Raw genomic sequence first — 14,594 nt, 5'->3', positions numbered from 1 at the left:
GTGAACTCTGACAGCAGCATCTAGGAGCTTCGGCCTCCTGCCTTTCTTATTTTGCCTTTTTCCTCTCACTGGTAATAAATCCGCTGCTTGACACTATTTTTACTTTTACCTTCTCCTTCTGTCTCGTTGTCTGTCCTTCCTCTGCAGTGAACAAGGACAGGACTGGTTCGAATGAGGGAACGCGTTCCAGAGCGGTGCAGATGAATAAAAACATCAAAGACGTGCACATAAATATATAAAAATAAGCTGAATAAGGATGAAATCTTGTGAGAATAGAAGGAGAGAGACAGTGACACAGACATAGTGCAGCATGAAAAAAGCAGTTATTAGATACATTACATAACGTTATATTAACCATGTTTTCCTTCTGAACAAAACCTAACCTCGCCCGAAAACTTTCTAATTGCCTGATCTTAATCCAAGCAGCGTCTGTGGCCTGAACCGGAGGAATGCTGACGTAACAGGAGCTGCCGGCTGAATATTGATTCGTGGAGTCAAGAGTAGAGGAGCCTCCGATTTACATCAGCTATCTGTGGCAGCATCAGACATTCCCCGGCCCCTCCAAAACATAGATTTGTAAAAGTGTGCAGCCTCCTGTGTTATCTCCAACTGACACCTGTCCACTTAACTGTGACGAAAAGAAGTGAAACCTGCACCAATCTGCACTCCTTTTTCAATCTGTTTCTGTTGCTCTGCTGTTTGGGGAATAAATGCCAGTAAAGTCTGACAAAATGCTTCCAAACAGGCCAGAATTGAGGTTTTTGCTGGCTGTAGAGACACCTGAGTATCTCTGTGCATCTGGAACATGTTGGAGACTTTCTGCAGAGTGATGAGTGTTAACCCCTTCACATCTGAATTTATTTACAATTCAATTAAAACAAAACAACTTTTGTGGGGTTTGTAGGTTTGAGGAGAGCCATCCATTATGTCTGCCTTATGTTTGTTTTTCTTTCATTTAATTATTTATTTGACATGTACACTGATCAGACTTAACATTAGGACCTTCTGCCTAATATTTTTTTGGTCTCCTTTATGCTGCAAAAACTCCTCGGACCCAGTGGTTTATGGACTCAGGACCTGTGCTGATGTCTGTGGATTCTGTGGATTCTGTGGGTTCTGTGGGTTGTAGGGTGGGACCTACCTAGATCAGGCTGATCCTGGACCATCACATAGATGCTCAATAAGATCTGGATCTGGGGAATGTGGAACCCAGGTGAACAGCTTAGGTCTTTTGTGTTCCTTGGGTTCTCCTGAGCAGGTTTTATGGTGTGTTGGGGTGCATTGTCCGGCTGAGGGTGGAAACTGGCATCAAGGACTGCTGTTGGGGGATGGAGGGTGGAGCGTTGTTGACCTGCAGTGTTTAGGAGGTGGTACAGGTCAAATATCCATGAATGTCAGGACTCAAGGTTTCCCAGCAGAACGTTGGATTATAACAAGATAATGGATGTTCTTCACCGGTCAGCAGTCAGAATGTTGCGGTTGGTTGTGTGTATATATGCTGCATATTTCTTTTATATATCTGATTGAATATTTTGCCCCAACCTTTGGTATGGAGCCATATGCTCCTCATGCACCATCCATTCATCCATTCATCCATCCATCCTCTATACACCGCTTATCCTCACTAGGGTCGCGGGGGGTGCTGGAGTCTATCCCAGCTGACTCGGGTGAAGGCAGGGGATACCCTGGACAGGTCACCAGTCTGTCACAGGGCTACATATACAGACAAACAATCACACCTACGGGCAACTTAGAGTAACCAATTAACCTCAGCATATTTTTGGACTGTGGGAGGAAGCCATAGTACCCAGAGAAAACCCACGTATGCACAGGGAGAACATACAAACTCCATGCAGAAAGATCCCGGGAAAGCCTGGATGCGAACCAGGGATCTTCTTGGCGAAAGTGTTAACCACTACTCCACTGTGCAGCCCCCTCATGCTCTAATATCTACTATTACCCATTTTATATCAGTCAGAATACTTAAAATGTCTCAATACTCTATGCATTTAGAGATCCAGGCCTAAGAAAATAATATATTGACTAATAGACACTGCAGTCAATTATGTCAGTCGGGATTGAAGATAAACCAGATAAGCATTATATCTGCTAATATAAACATAGACAGCCAGCCAATCAGATGAGGAGAGGTCATCTTATCAAGGACTACATCAAGTCTTTGCACTTTAAACTCTGTTTCTTCTGCTCTACCCTCCGTCTTTCTACAAGTTGTCATCCTTGAAATTATATTTGACTTATTCATGTAATAATCAGCAGAGGACGAGTAAATCTTCCATGGAGGAAAACATTGTCTACACAAACTGTCATTACTCAGGACTCCATCATGTATATTGAAGTAAAAAGTTTTTATCCAGCAAACACCTGGCGTCGAACAAATCTGACTAAAAAAACAATAACAGACAGAAAGAGAAGTAAAGAAATTAAACCTTGAGAAAGAATAGAAGAACAGCTCTTAGACATAAAACAAAGCTGCTGAAAACATACAAGCAGACGCTGCAAATTATTTTTTAAAAATCAATTTGAGCAGCTTTTGACCTTTTGTTTCTCAAGCTAGCCTCAAAACAAAGAAAACATTTTGAATATTCTCTCTTTCCTTGTAAGATACAAAAATAAAAATCATTCCAAATAGGACTGGAGGCAATGTGAGCATTTCCTTCTGCATATCTGTTCACCGCAAAAACTCTCTCAAAAACTCAAAAGAAAAGCACTGCAGTTGGAAAGATGACTTAAAATTAGCATAATTAAGTCTAAATCTGTAGTCTCATACACATATACCTTTAAGTGAGTAATATCAGTGAATTAGTGACTGAAGGAAGTGCATTTGTTTAGACACAAGTAAACAATTTAAGAATTCTCTTCTCAATAAATGGAGGAATGTGATTCAGTTTAGCAAATACTAGTGTCATCATCTTAAAAAAGGATATGCAGAATGTTTAGGAGTTTATCTTTTTTACATCTAAAAACAATCACCTTTAAGATCAAGCTGCAGCTTTCTGGGCTAAAAAAAATAAGCTGAGATAAAAGTGTCAAAAACTGCAATTCCTCTAATGTCCACTAGATGCTGACTCCAGATGGGACTCCATTCTGACAGACCTTCATATGAAAAAGCCCATCTTTACAACAGAAAAAACACACTTACGCCCTGATACATGAATAGTTTTGGTCTCTACAGCAAATTTTTCTGTACAGTCACTGATTTTTCTTATAACTCACCTGTTAAAATTGTATTCAGGCTTAAATTTTTGCAGAATTAATGCTGCTCATAAAACCAGTGATGAACATAGTGAATAATAATCTACATACAAAAGACCTAAAAGTTTTTGGTAATATGTAGGAAAGCATGCTTAAACTAAGCATCCAATGCTGCTGCAGTCATCCTGAACTAAGGCTAAATACCTGGAGTACTATATAAATACAGTTTAAAAATTGCATAGTGTGCTTAAATCAGGTAATTCTGATAAAGATTCATTTACTAAATGAATTGTACGACTTCAAGAAATGATATGTTTAATGAAAGAAATGAAGCACAGGTCTGTGGGAAACTGTAACATCCTCTTCACGGATTTAATTATGTGAGGACAAAAGAGCTGATTGTGCTCAGAAAAATAATATTACATGAAATTAGGAATGCAGTGTCTAATAAGGAAACAAGATCTATGTACAGTACATTACTGAAATAAGAGAAGTAAGACAAAATAGGACTAGAACAGAACAGCAAAAAGTATGCTGGCAGTTATACTGAGGTAAAAAGTAATATCACACATGGTGATGACATTTTGCAAGTGAAAATGAAAAAAAAATATATGCACAAACTATTGAGAAAAGCAGTTTTCCAATTCAAATGATGGTTGTTGCTCGGATCTAAGTGTCATCTAATTAGAGAGCTTGAGAAACATAGAACATCTTGCTATGACAGAACGTTTTAGTTAACGTCTACACTTGGTTTTACAAACTTTCTTCACATGCTTTCTCAGAACTCTGCAGCACAGTTCTTTACTTCTTTCTTAAGGATTCAGCAGCCAAAAGACCAAAGATTCCAAACACGATCTAAAGGCCAGTGTTGGTCAAGGTGAAAGTAAAAATGTCAGAACTGTGACAAGATAACAAATGTAACGGTGCTTTAGACCAACAAACACCTTGTCTGTTTATTAGAGGTTATTAGAGTGTTTCTTGTGTCTCTGTTCTGTACTGTTTTTGGCTGTAGGCTGTGGTGAAAGATTGACAGAAATGATCAATGATCTACATGTGAACAGAAGAAAAAGATGAGATGTTTGAAATAAGAAATTCTGACTTTGATTAACACTGACAAGTACAAATTGTTTGTTAAACAGATTCAAGAAAAAACTCAGAACCAGCGATGAAATGTCTGTAACAAGTTGTGATATATTATTAAGATAATTAAGAAAAAACTCAAATAGAAGCTGACTGCTGAGAGGAAAAGCAAGCACGCATTGACTTGGTTTAAGATTCTTCGTCTCACTTAGATGTAGCTTCTCGCAGTATGCATACTCCCTGTGAGACACTTCCAATGCTCCTCTTCATGTTTTATTCAACTCCCATGCAGAACTGGGATCAGTAAACATGAAGGAACCATGTGGGCAAGAACGAGATGCATTTCTACCACTCTACAAGTCTGATGTTTGCCTCGGTGGGATTGTGGAAGGATTGGAGAGCAGACTGAACATCTCATTACGGCTGATGGTGATAAAATGTTTGGGGATTGCTGTAGAGGGAGATGGGGAGGATTCTAATACTGAGATGTTTTGTTTGGAAACCTTGTATTTATTTCCTTCTTTCGAGTTAAATGGTATGTTGAGTTTTTCCAGATATGTATTGGCTGCTACAAAGCAAACAGGTCAATATGGTTATAGGGAACTGTCCAGTTCTAAAAGACAAGTTAGCTGATTATACACGAGGACAACCACATGGCAGCCATTCACATTCCTATTTTTACTAACAAAGGAGAAAACACCATATATATGTATATGTATATATATATATATATATATATATATATATATATATATATATATATATATATATATATGGCATGCCGTTTAGGAAATTATATATATAATGAAAGTCGATATATATATAATGAAACTTGATATATATATAATGAAACTTGATATATATATAATGAAAGTCGATATATATATAATGAAACTTGATATATATATAATGAAAGTCGATATATATATAATGAAACTTGATATATATATAATGAAACTTGATATATATATAATGAAAGTCGGAATATAGAATGTTCAGATTTTCATTCCATCTATTCAAAGTTTCATTCCATATATTCAGACTTTTTCCTACTGAGCCCTGGAAGGACATGGCAAACAAAAACAGGAACCTTATTGGACATTTGCTCTTCAGATGAGCTCTTCTGTGATTATCTGTCTTCATGGTTGTCACAGGGAACAGCGACTACGTTTGAGAAAACAGGTAATTTTTAGAGATGTTTTGATTCTGACCACTGAACGTGTTAGCATTAGCTTAGCTACTTAGCTTCGACTACATTTGCATCCCTACATAGCTTAAAGGTTAAACACATGCACCATATGTTGATGATAATGATAATATCTATGTTAATCTTTATAGCTGGTCTTAAGGCTAATTACGAGGCAGAGGTCAGCTGCTGCCTGGACACATCCATGATCACGCCACTGGTGGGACACAATTGTACTGGATTTCAGCTGAAGGCTGCTGTTCTGTCCAAACTGAGACATTTTTATTGTGACATACCCTCCACTGTTGTTAGCTTTTGATTCAATTTTTTTTTTTGAGATGAGGAAATCACTATTGCATGTTTCTAGTTAAATACCCTACTTTTATGATATATCACTACAGCATGCACTTTTTATATTTTCCATCAATTTCACCCAAAAGTTGAATAACTATTTGTGAGCAGTGTATGTAGACACATAATAGAAGCACATTTCAATAATATATCTGCTGTAGTAGTGCAGTTTATCTACCTAGATTGGTGTAACAGTAAAAAAACAACAATATATGCTACTGATGTTTCTGACTAAAATCTGCTTGAAAAGCACAACTGCTTATCTGTCAAAATGTGTGTAACAAAAGTGTGCACTGAACACTGAATAAAGTCTCTGTAGATTATAGACAAAATTTGCATCTCTCATCACAAATTTCTGTTTATTCACCCAAAGTGCTTGGGTAAAATACAAAACAGGTGAAGTACTAAAAAAGATTTATTTTCTAGAAAAGCCAATAGTCAACAATGCAGTTTAATTCTGGGACAGTTGCTCCAGCACCGACACCATGCGTCCCATCAGTGCAACCAAGGTTTTCATTCATCTTCTGGATGTTCTGGAGAATGGCAGAGGTCACGTCTTGGTGTCTTCCGATCTGTTCCAAGAACCGTTCCTCTGACCTCTCCAGATACTGCAGAGGATCCACAGCAGCTTCCTGGTTCCCTTTTCCTGCATAAAAGCACCAAAAAGTACTAGTTGTCAGTAATTATTTTCTATTTTCATAAACACAGTTAACTTAAAGTAAATGTTCTATTTTGTGATTTTAGGACGGGTCAAAAGATAACATACTGATCATGTTGATGTCTGCATAGTCTAATCAGATCTTACTTGATTTGGTCTGTAGAGAGGAGGACAGCGTGGAGGAGCTGCAGGACGGAACCAGTAAACTGCAGACTAGTGCTCCTGGTAACTGGACCTCATCATCCAAGGCCGACAACTAAATAAAATGAACAAGACATGCTGTTGATAGCATCTGTAATACAAATGATTTTATCCATTCACTGATTTATTGCTTTGTCCATACAATGTTAGAAAGTGTTACAAATAATACCTGTAATAATTTCCAACAGTGATAAATGCCTTGTTTTATTTTACAACAAAAAACACCAAAAGCATCTGTGTATAAGAAATCAGTGCATTGGATTTCCACATCTGCAAAGCTAGAAAATCACACATCAGAATTTTACCTTGAAATTATGAAAATAGCTGCAGATTACCAGTACTCTTTACTTCATTGTGTTAACTTGATCATTTGAATCAGTTTTTTAGACTTGTATTACTGATACGAAACATAATCAACACATAAATTAAAATGTGTTCGCAAAGAGTTCACTGGTTCTTCAAGGAAAATTTCAATGATAACCATATAGTTCAGTAATATGATTAATGGGTCATTGTGTAACAGCGTGGGAGGTTCTGAATACAGGTCTTGGACTGAAATACTGCTGCTGCTTTCCTCCGGTTTTATAAGGAGTTGTTTCATAGCTTGTTAGCTTACCAGCGGCTAACTGGCTGGCAAACAATAGTTCAAAGCCAACCTCTAATCACTGATCCGGTGTCCGGACCGCGTTAGCTGGCGGAACGTTCATAATACTGATGTGGGACTGTTGCAGCTAGCGTATTCATAGTAGGATAACAGCAGGATGTTGGAGAAATAAAACTTACCATTATCAGGATCGCTGGTCTGCATGGCAGACTCTTAGCGCACGGCACTGCTTGAATGTCTGTGTATTTCAGGCCGATTTCAAAATAAAACTCAATAAAATTCTCGTCCGGGTGAGTGTCCTTCATTGTCGCTTCGCCATACGGACATGTCCCTTCCGGGGCTCGGTAGGAAAAAAGATTTGATATATATTGAATGAAAGTTGATATATATATATATAATGAAAGTTGATATATATATATATAATGAAAGTCGATATATATATATAATGAAAGTTGATATATATATAATGAAAGTTGATATATATATAATGAAACTTGATATATATATATATATATATATATATATATATATATATATATATATATATATATATATATATATATAAACTTTCATTATATATATATCAACTTTCATTATATATATATATCAAGTTTCATTATATATATATCGACTTTCATTATATATATAATTTCCTAAACGGCATGCCATATATATATATATATATATATTTATATATATATATATATATATATATATACCGGGCTTTGCAAAAGTTCTGTTACACGGTTTCATGATCTTTAGAGATGTTTACATGTCGGAGTGAAAAATTCCATTAAATAAACTGAAAGTTCTACCTTATAGGCAGGTGTCCTTAATACAATTTTTTTCTCCGGTGAAGTTGTATCAAGATGGAAGTCAAAAGAGTTGAGATATCTGCTCTCCTTCATGCTGACCACAACAAGTCTGACAGAGCCAACCAGCTGAACATCAGCCGGATGATCGTCCACAGAGTGGCGGAGAGGCTCAAGAATGGTGAAGATCTTTCAGTGATCTTTCAAGAATGGTGAAGACCTGAAAGATCTTCACCATTCTTTAGCCTCTCCGTGACTCTGTGGATGGTCATCCGGCTGATGTTCAGCACAAAGGAGAGCAGATATCTCAACTCTTTTGACTCTGTCAGGCCAGGCCATCTCTCAATTGTCCTTCGACCTTCAAAAAATTCCTGGATCCAGACGGTGATTCGGATCACCTCCAAAATCTAATCGATTCTTACTCGTGCTCTTCCGGACATCCTGTAAAAATTTGGTGAAAATCCGTCCATGACTTTTTGAGTTATGCTGTTAGACAAACAGACACACACACACACACGGACACACAGACACACACACACACACACGGACACACAGACGGACAGACAAACAAACTCCGGTGATTACATATCCTCCTGGTGGAGGTAACTACACTTCATTCTCTGTCATGTTTTAAGGAAATGTATTGTCTGCTGGATCTAGTTTGTTTGTAACATATCAGAGATACATTTTTAATCAGAAGATCTTTGCCGTTTATTGTCACTGTCGCTCCTTGTCAGCTAACCAATCACATATTAGATGTGTTGAGAACCCACTAACTAACCAAGAACATGGAGGAGTAGCTTCAAACATGTAGCGAAAGAGTTTGAAACTCAACCATGACATTTCTCCAAAGTCTGACCAAGTAATTATGTTCTCCAACCTTAACCAAGACTCCAACATGTAAACTCAACAACCATAAAGTGAATGGAAACCAAAAGTAAAGAACAGCAAATGAAATTCATATCTGTTGGTGCCAAAACTTTGACTCGTACTCTGTGGAAAAGGCTAAATTAGACTGAAAAAAATGCAACTGTTGGACCAACTGAATTGAATTGCTTTGATTGTTAGCATGCAACTGAATTCAGTTTATTCAGATCAAATCAACACATACCATTAACAGCACTGGTTAACATTTGCTGTACTACATTATGAGATTATTCATAAATAAACATTACTGCAATTTCACTATAAGAAAAGTCAGCTTAAACATTCTGAAACTTAAATATTTGCCTGTTGCAAAATGTAAAACTTGATTGTTTTATTAGACTCCTTTCCTTCTTTCTGTAATCAGACTGTAAGAAAATGGTGGTTGGGCTACAGCAGAAAAAAAATAAAGGAAGAAATGTGATGCGGTGAACTAAATTCTTGCATTTTTGCTGCAATTCAAACACCAGTGTAAAGAGACAAAATGTAGTTTTAAGTTGATAGAATCCACAAAAGTAAGAGATTTTTTTTGAAACTACTACTTTATCTCAACTACACCTTAACAACACTTTTTACAGTTCTTTATCCACTGCTAACACTCCAGGTGAACCAGTGCTGGATGAGTTGCATTCTGGGTAATGTTAGCACAATTTTTGTTGGACAAGCAAGAAGATTCTGTGGATGTGAGTTTGACAGTCTTACAGGGCTACAACAGAGTGTAGCAGGTTTTAATAAACAAAAAAATGTAGTTTGTTTCACAGAAATGAATCTTCAAGATAGGATCCACCAGTACAACCTCATCACTCTCCTCTGTTTTTATCTCCTCAGTCCAGCTTAGATGAGAGTGAAGGGTCAGCATGCAGAGAAAGCTCCGTCAGAGAGGCTTGATGGATGGTTGGATGACGTCAGAAGCTGCTGTAGATCAGAGCTGCTGGGCGGTTCCTCCTATAGATGAATAAAAGAATGAATGTGCTCAGTGGAAATCAGTCTGAAAAATCAGCTCCTTACATATTAGCATAGCTGTGTGCTCGTGTGTGTGTGAAGGTATCAAAGAGTGTGTGTGAGCAAACACTAGTTTCCGTCAGTGTATCTGTGTGTGCCGATACCACAGAATAATAATTATCAGCATCTGCAGCCTGTAGACATCTCCATTAGGAACAGCAGGAGCGATTATGGCACATGGGCAAAACATCATGGCAGCTGTTGGGACACACACTCCTTATTCGCTGACACCAGATCCCGTAATTAGCAACCTCTGCCGGAGATGTGCTGTCTGCAACACGCTGCAGCGCAACGCCAAACATGCAGCAGCGAGGTGAGCGTTTGGCAGAATATTTGCTTAATTAGACTGAACACGGAGAGAGGAGATGGAATGAAGGTCAGGAGCTGGGTTCAAACCGGCATCCTCACATCTCAGCTGCCTCCCTCAGCTCCATGTATTATTCAACTGCATTTGTATGTTCACATTAAAGACTAATTCAGCTGTTCGGCTTGATGCTAAAATATTCATTGTAGCTGAGATTTTCACTTTCCCAAAGCAGAATGCCTTCTGTATGTCAGTGTAAATGCAGACAGTTCTTATGATGCTATGGACTAGTTACACTACTTTACCTGCTGACATCTCCTCAAGAGCAACATTAGCGCTTCCTACTCAACTGCAAGTCCCTGCACAAGGTGCATACAAGCCCTGAGTTCAGACAATAACACCCAATAATATGTCGAGCTTTAGTAAATACCGTCTTCCAATAGTAAGTCCCTCAGATGATTTAAACCAGACCCCAAAATAGAACATATCCATAGTTTTCCTGCTATTTGGATTTGAAGTTTTCATTATTTCAGTATTATTGTTAAACTGTTGTTTGTAAAGATCGCCACACTGCTTTATTTATTCACAGTATTCATTTGTAAGACTAAGAAATAGTCAGTTTAGACCAAATGGAGCCAAACACTCATACAGAGTCTGATCTATGGCACTATCTGAACACATAACGAATAATGGACTATGCTAGTATATATTTATAGCATGAATGCACTGTATTTACTCAGTGTATATGATTTCACATATGTAATGCAAATTCCCACATAGAATTCACCCGTGTAGTTTCAGAATCAATAGAAAAATAATTGCTATGATACATGTCTTGTGATGACACCAGCACTATGCCACTATAAAGCAAGAATTAAAAGACAATTAATTAGTCATTAATTTAGGCCTGACAGCAGTTTGCAGCCATGAATCCCTGAATTTCTCATTAACTTGAAAATGCTAAAAGTCCTCTAATTTCTCTTCCACTTGTAGTGGATACATTGTCTTCACAAATTAAATCTTCTGTCTTTATTCTACACACGTGGACAAAATTGTTGGTACCCCTCAGTTAAAGAAGGAAAAACCCACAATTCTCACTGAAATCACTTGAAACTCACAAAAGTAACAATAAATAAAAATTTATTGAAAATTAAATAATCAAAATCAGCCATCACTTTTGAATTGTTGATTAACATAATTATTTAAAAAAAAAACTAATGAAATAGGGCTGGACAAAAATGATGGTACCCATAACTTAATATTTTGTTGCACAACCTTTTGAGGCAATCACTGCAATTAAACGATTTCTGTATTTGTCAATGAGCGTTCTGCAGCTGTCAACAGGTATTTTGGCCCACTCCTCATGAGCAAACAGCTCCAGTTGTCTCAGGTTTGATGGGTGTCTTCTCCAAATGGCATGTTTCAGCTCCTTCCACATATGTTCAATGGGATTCAGATCTGGGCTCATAGAAGGCCACTTTAGAATAGTCCAACGCTTTTCTCTCAGCCATTCTTGGGTGTTTTTGGCTGTGTGTTTTGGATCGTTGTCCTGTTGGAAGACCCATGACCTGCGACTGAGACCAAGCTTTCTGACACTAGGCAGCACATTTCTCTCCAGAATGCCTTGATAGTCTTCAGATTTCATCGTACCTTGCACACTTTCAAGACACCCTGTGCCAGATGCAGCAAAGCAGCCCCAAAACATTACTGAGCCTCCTCCATGTTTCACCGTAGGGACAGTGTTCTTTTCTTCGTATGCTTGGTTTTTGAGTCTATGAACATAGAGTTGATGTGCCTTACCAAAAAGCTCCAGTTTGGTCTCATCTGTCCAAAGGACATTCTCCCAGAAGCTTTGTGGCTTGTCAACATGCATTTTTGCAAATTCCAGTCTGGCTTTTTTATGAGTTTTTTTCAGCAGTGGTGTCCTCCTTGGTCGTCTCCCATGAAGTCCACTTTGGCTCAAACAACGACGAATGGTGCGATCTGACACTGATGTACCTTGGCCTTGGAGTTCACCTTTAATTTCTTTGGAGGTTTCTCTGGGCTCTTTGGATACAATTCCAACGATCCGTCTCTTCAATTTGTCATCAATTTTCCTCTTGCGGCCACGTCCAGGGAGGTTGGCTACTGTCCCGTGGGTCTTGAACTTCTGAATAATATGAGCCACTGTTGTCACAGGAACTTCAAGCTATTTAGAGATGGTCTTATAGCCTTTACCTTTAAGATGTTTGTCTATCATTTTTTTTCGGATGTCCTGGGATAATTCTCTCCTTCGCTTTCTGTTGTCCATGTTCAGTGTGGTACACACCTTTTCACCAAACAGCAGGGTGACTACTTGTCTCCCTTTAAATAGGCAGACTGACTGATTATGAGTTTGGAAACACCTGTGATGTCAATTAAATGACACACCTGAGTTAATCATGTCACTCTGGTCAAATAGTTTTCAATCTTTTATAGAGGTACCATCATTTTTGTCCAGGCCTGTTTCATTAGTTTGTTTTTTTAAATAATTATGTTAATCAACAATTCAAAAGTAATGGCTGTTTTTGATTATTTAATTTTCAATAAATTTTTATTTATTGTTACTTTTGTGAGTTTCAAGTGATTTCAGTGAGAATTGTGAGTTTTTCCTTCTTTAACTGAGGGGTACCAACAATTTTGTCCACGTGTGTAGGTCCTCATTTACAAAAAATATATATCCTTGGTCAAAAAATAATAGTTGCAGCAGTCTCACCAATGAAAAACAGTGAAGAGTCTTGGAGCAATCTTCAGATTCAAAAATAAAGTGTTTATTCTGTGCAGCACAGGTCAAAACACTCTGAGAGATACCCCGAGGTAAATGTGACTATGCCCTCTGATGCCCTGTCTTTTATACTTTTTGATTCTGGGGCTTCCACACCCAGGTACATCCCATTTTTTATTGTGATCATCACACTTTCCTGACACCATTATATTACTTATTCTGTTTTTAATAGTGTCTGAACTCCTGGTGCTTTCCTAAAAAAAATCAATAGCTGAGCAGATCCACCAGGAGGTGTGCCAATTCCCTCCTGCTGTCTCACTGCCCAACCAATCAGAGCCTTTATTTACCACGGGACCTCTCAACCATAGACTGTATATATAGTGGACGTAGCATCTGGCTCCAAAATTGAAGCCCACCCGGAAGTGTCAAGAACTTGCAATATCACGCCGTCCGCTAGGGTTGGCTCCAAAAAGCTTTTGCTCCATAGACCCCAATTCATTTTTGGAAAAAATAAAATTTGATAGACTGATGTTCTACAGCTCAGGATTTTTTCCCCGTTAGTTTTCATGGTCAAAATGAGAGATCAGGTGGCCGATCTTAAAATAAATCAATACTGAATTTTAACTAAATCGTTAAAGTTGGTGGAGCCAGGGGGCGTGGCTATACTTGATTGACAGTCCCATTGACTGGTCCTGCCCCTAGTTGCTCTCCGGTCCAGTCTGTTTGATGACGCTTTTTACGTCACTGGCTCCAAAAAATCCAAAATGGCGACCAGGAAGTAGCAAAATCCGGGCTTCATTTTCTCTGCGTTGAAACCAACGGGTGACGTCACGGTTAGTTCACGCCTGCTCTCAACAGATACATTTTTGTTTTTTTCACACCCAAGATATCCCCTCCTGTCCTTACATGACTTTGCCTGACACACAGTTACAGCCAGCTAAAACCAGTTTTGACCAGTTTTTGTCAGTAAGTCGTGTAAGACGTCTCCTCTGTTACACTCGGCTCTTAATCAGGCTGATCTCACATTATGCTACTGTGTCTAGAGCTGATCTTTCTTGTTGTGACATAGTTTTATTTTTTCTTGCTGTGACGCAGTTTTAATTCTTTTCTACTGCTGTGTTGCAGTTTAACTTTAGTTTTAATTTCAACATTTTTCAACACACTCCCCAGGAATGTGTGATTGCTGTGATGGGGAAGTCGTGCAGATTGGACAACATTGTGGACAAACTGCACAATAGACTTGACTCTTATCTGATAAAGTATGGATTATTTTATAGAATGGAGAATAGCTGGGGGCAGCGACAGGTGGATGAAGAGAGACGCCAGCTGAAGAGTTCGGCACAGGTGAGTATGTTTTCCTCGGTGAGGGCTCACGGAACCAGTGGTCATTTTGGATGCGGTAGGTCAAACGACAGGAACAGGTGGATCCGGTTCTGCAATAGAGGAAGTTAGAAGAATGACGGAGTGTACTGGCTGTGAGCAGTTACTGGTAGAAGTCACAATCCAGCGCTGGAGA

At 38.3% G+C, this 14,594-nt stretch overlaps 1 long non-coding RNA gene across 1 annotated transcript; it reads right to left on the bottom strand.

Annotated features, from left to right (window-relative positions):
- Positions 1 to 6,227: 6,227 nt before the first annotated feature.
- On the bottom strand, positions 6,228 to 6,749 carry LOC127535672 (uncharacterized). The gene is made up of 2 exons (XR_007944518.1): positions 6,636 to 6,749; positions 6,228 to 6,476 (listed from the first exon to the last, which is right to left on the bottom strand). It is a non-coding gene; the product is annotated as an uncharacterized LOC127535672 (long non-coding RNA).
- Positions 6,750 to 14,594: the final 7,845 nt, after the last annotated feature.

The sequence above is a fragment of the Acanthochromis polyacanthus genome, chromosome 10, assembly GCF_021347895.1.
Source record: "Acanthochromis polyacanthus isolate Apoly-LR-REF ecotype Palm Island chromosome 10, KAUST_Apoly_ChrSc, whole genome shotgun sequence".
NCBI lineage: Eukaryota > Metazoa > Chordata > Actinopteri > Pomacentridae > Acanthochromis > Acanthochromis polyacanthus.
This window is presented reverse-complemented; position numbering and strand designations above follow the sequence as displayed.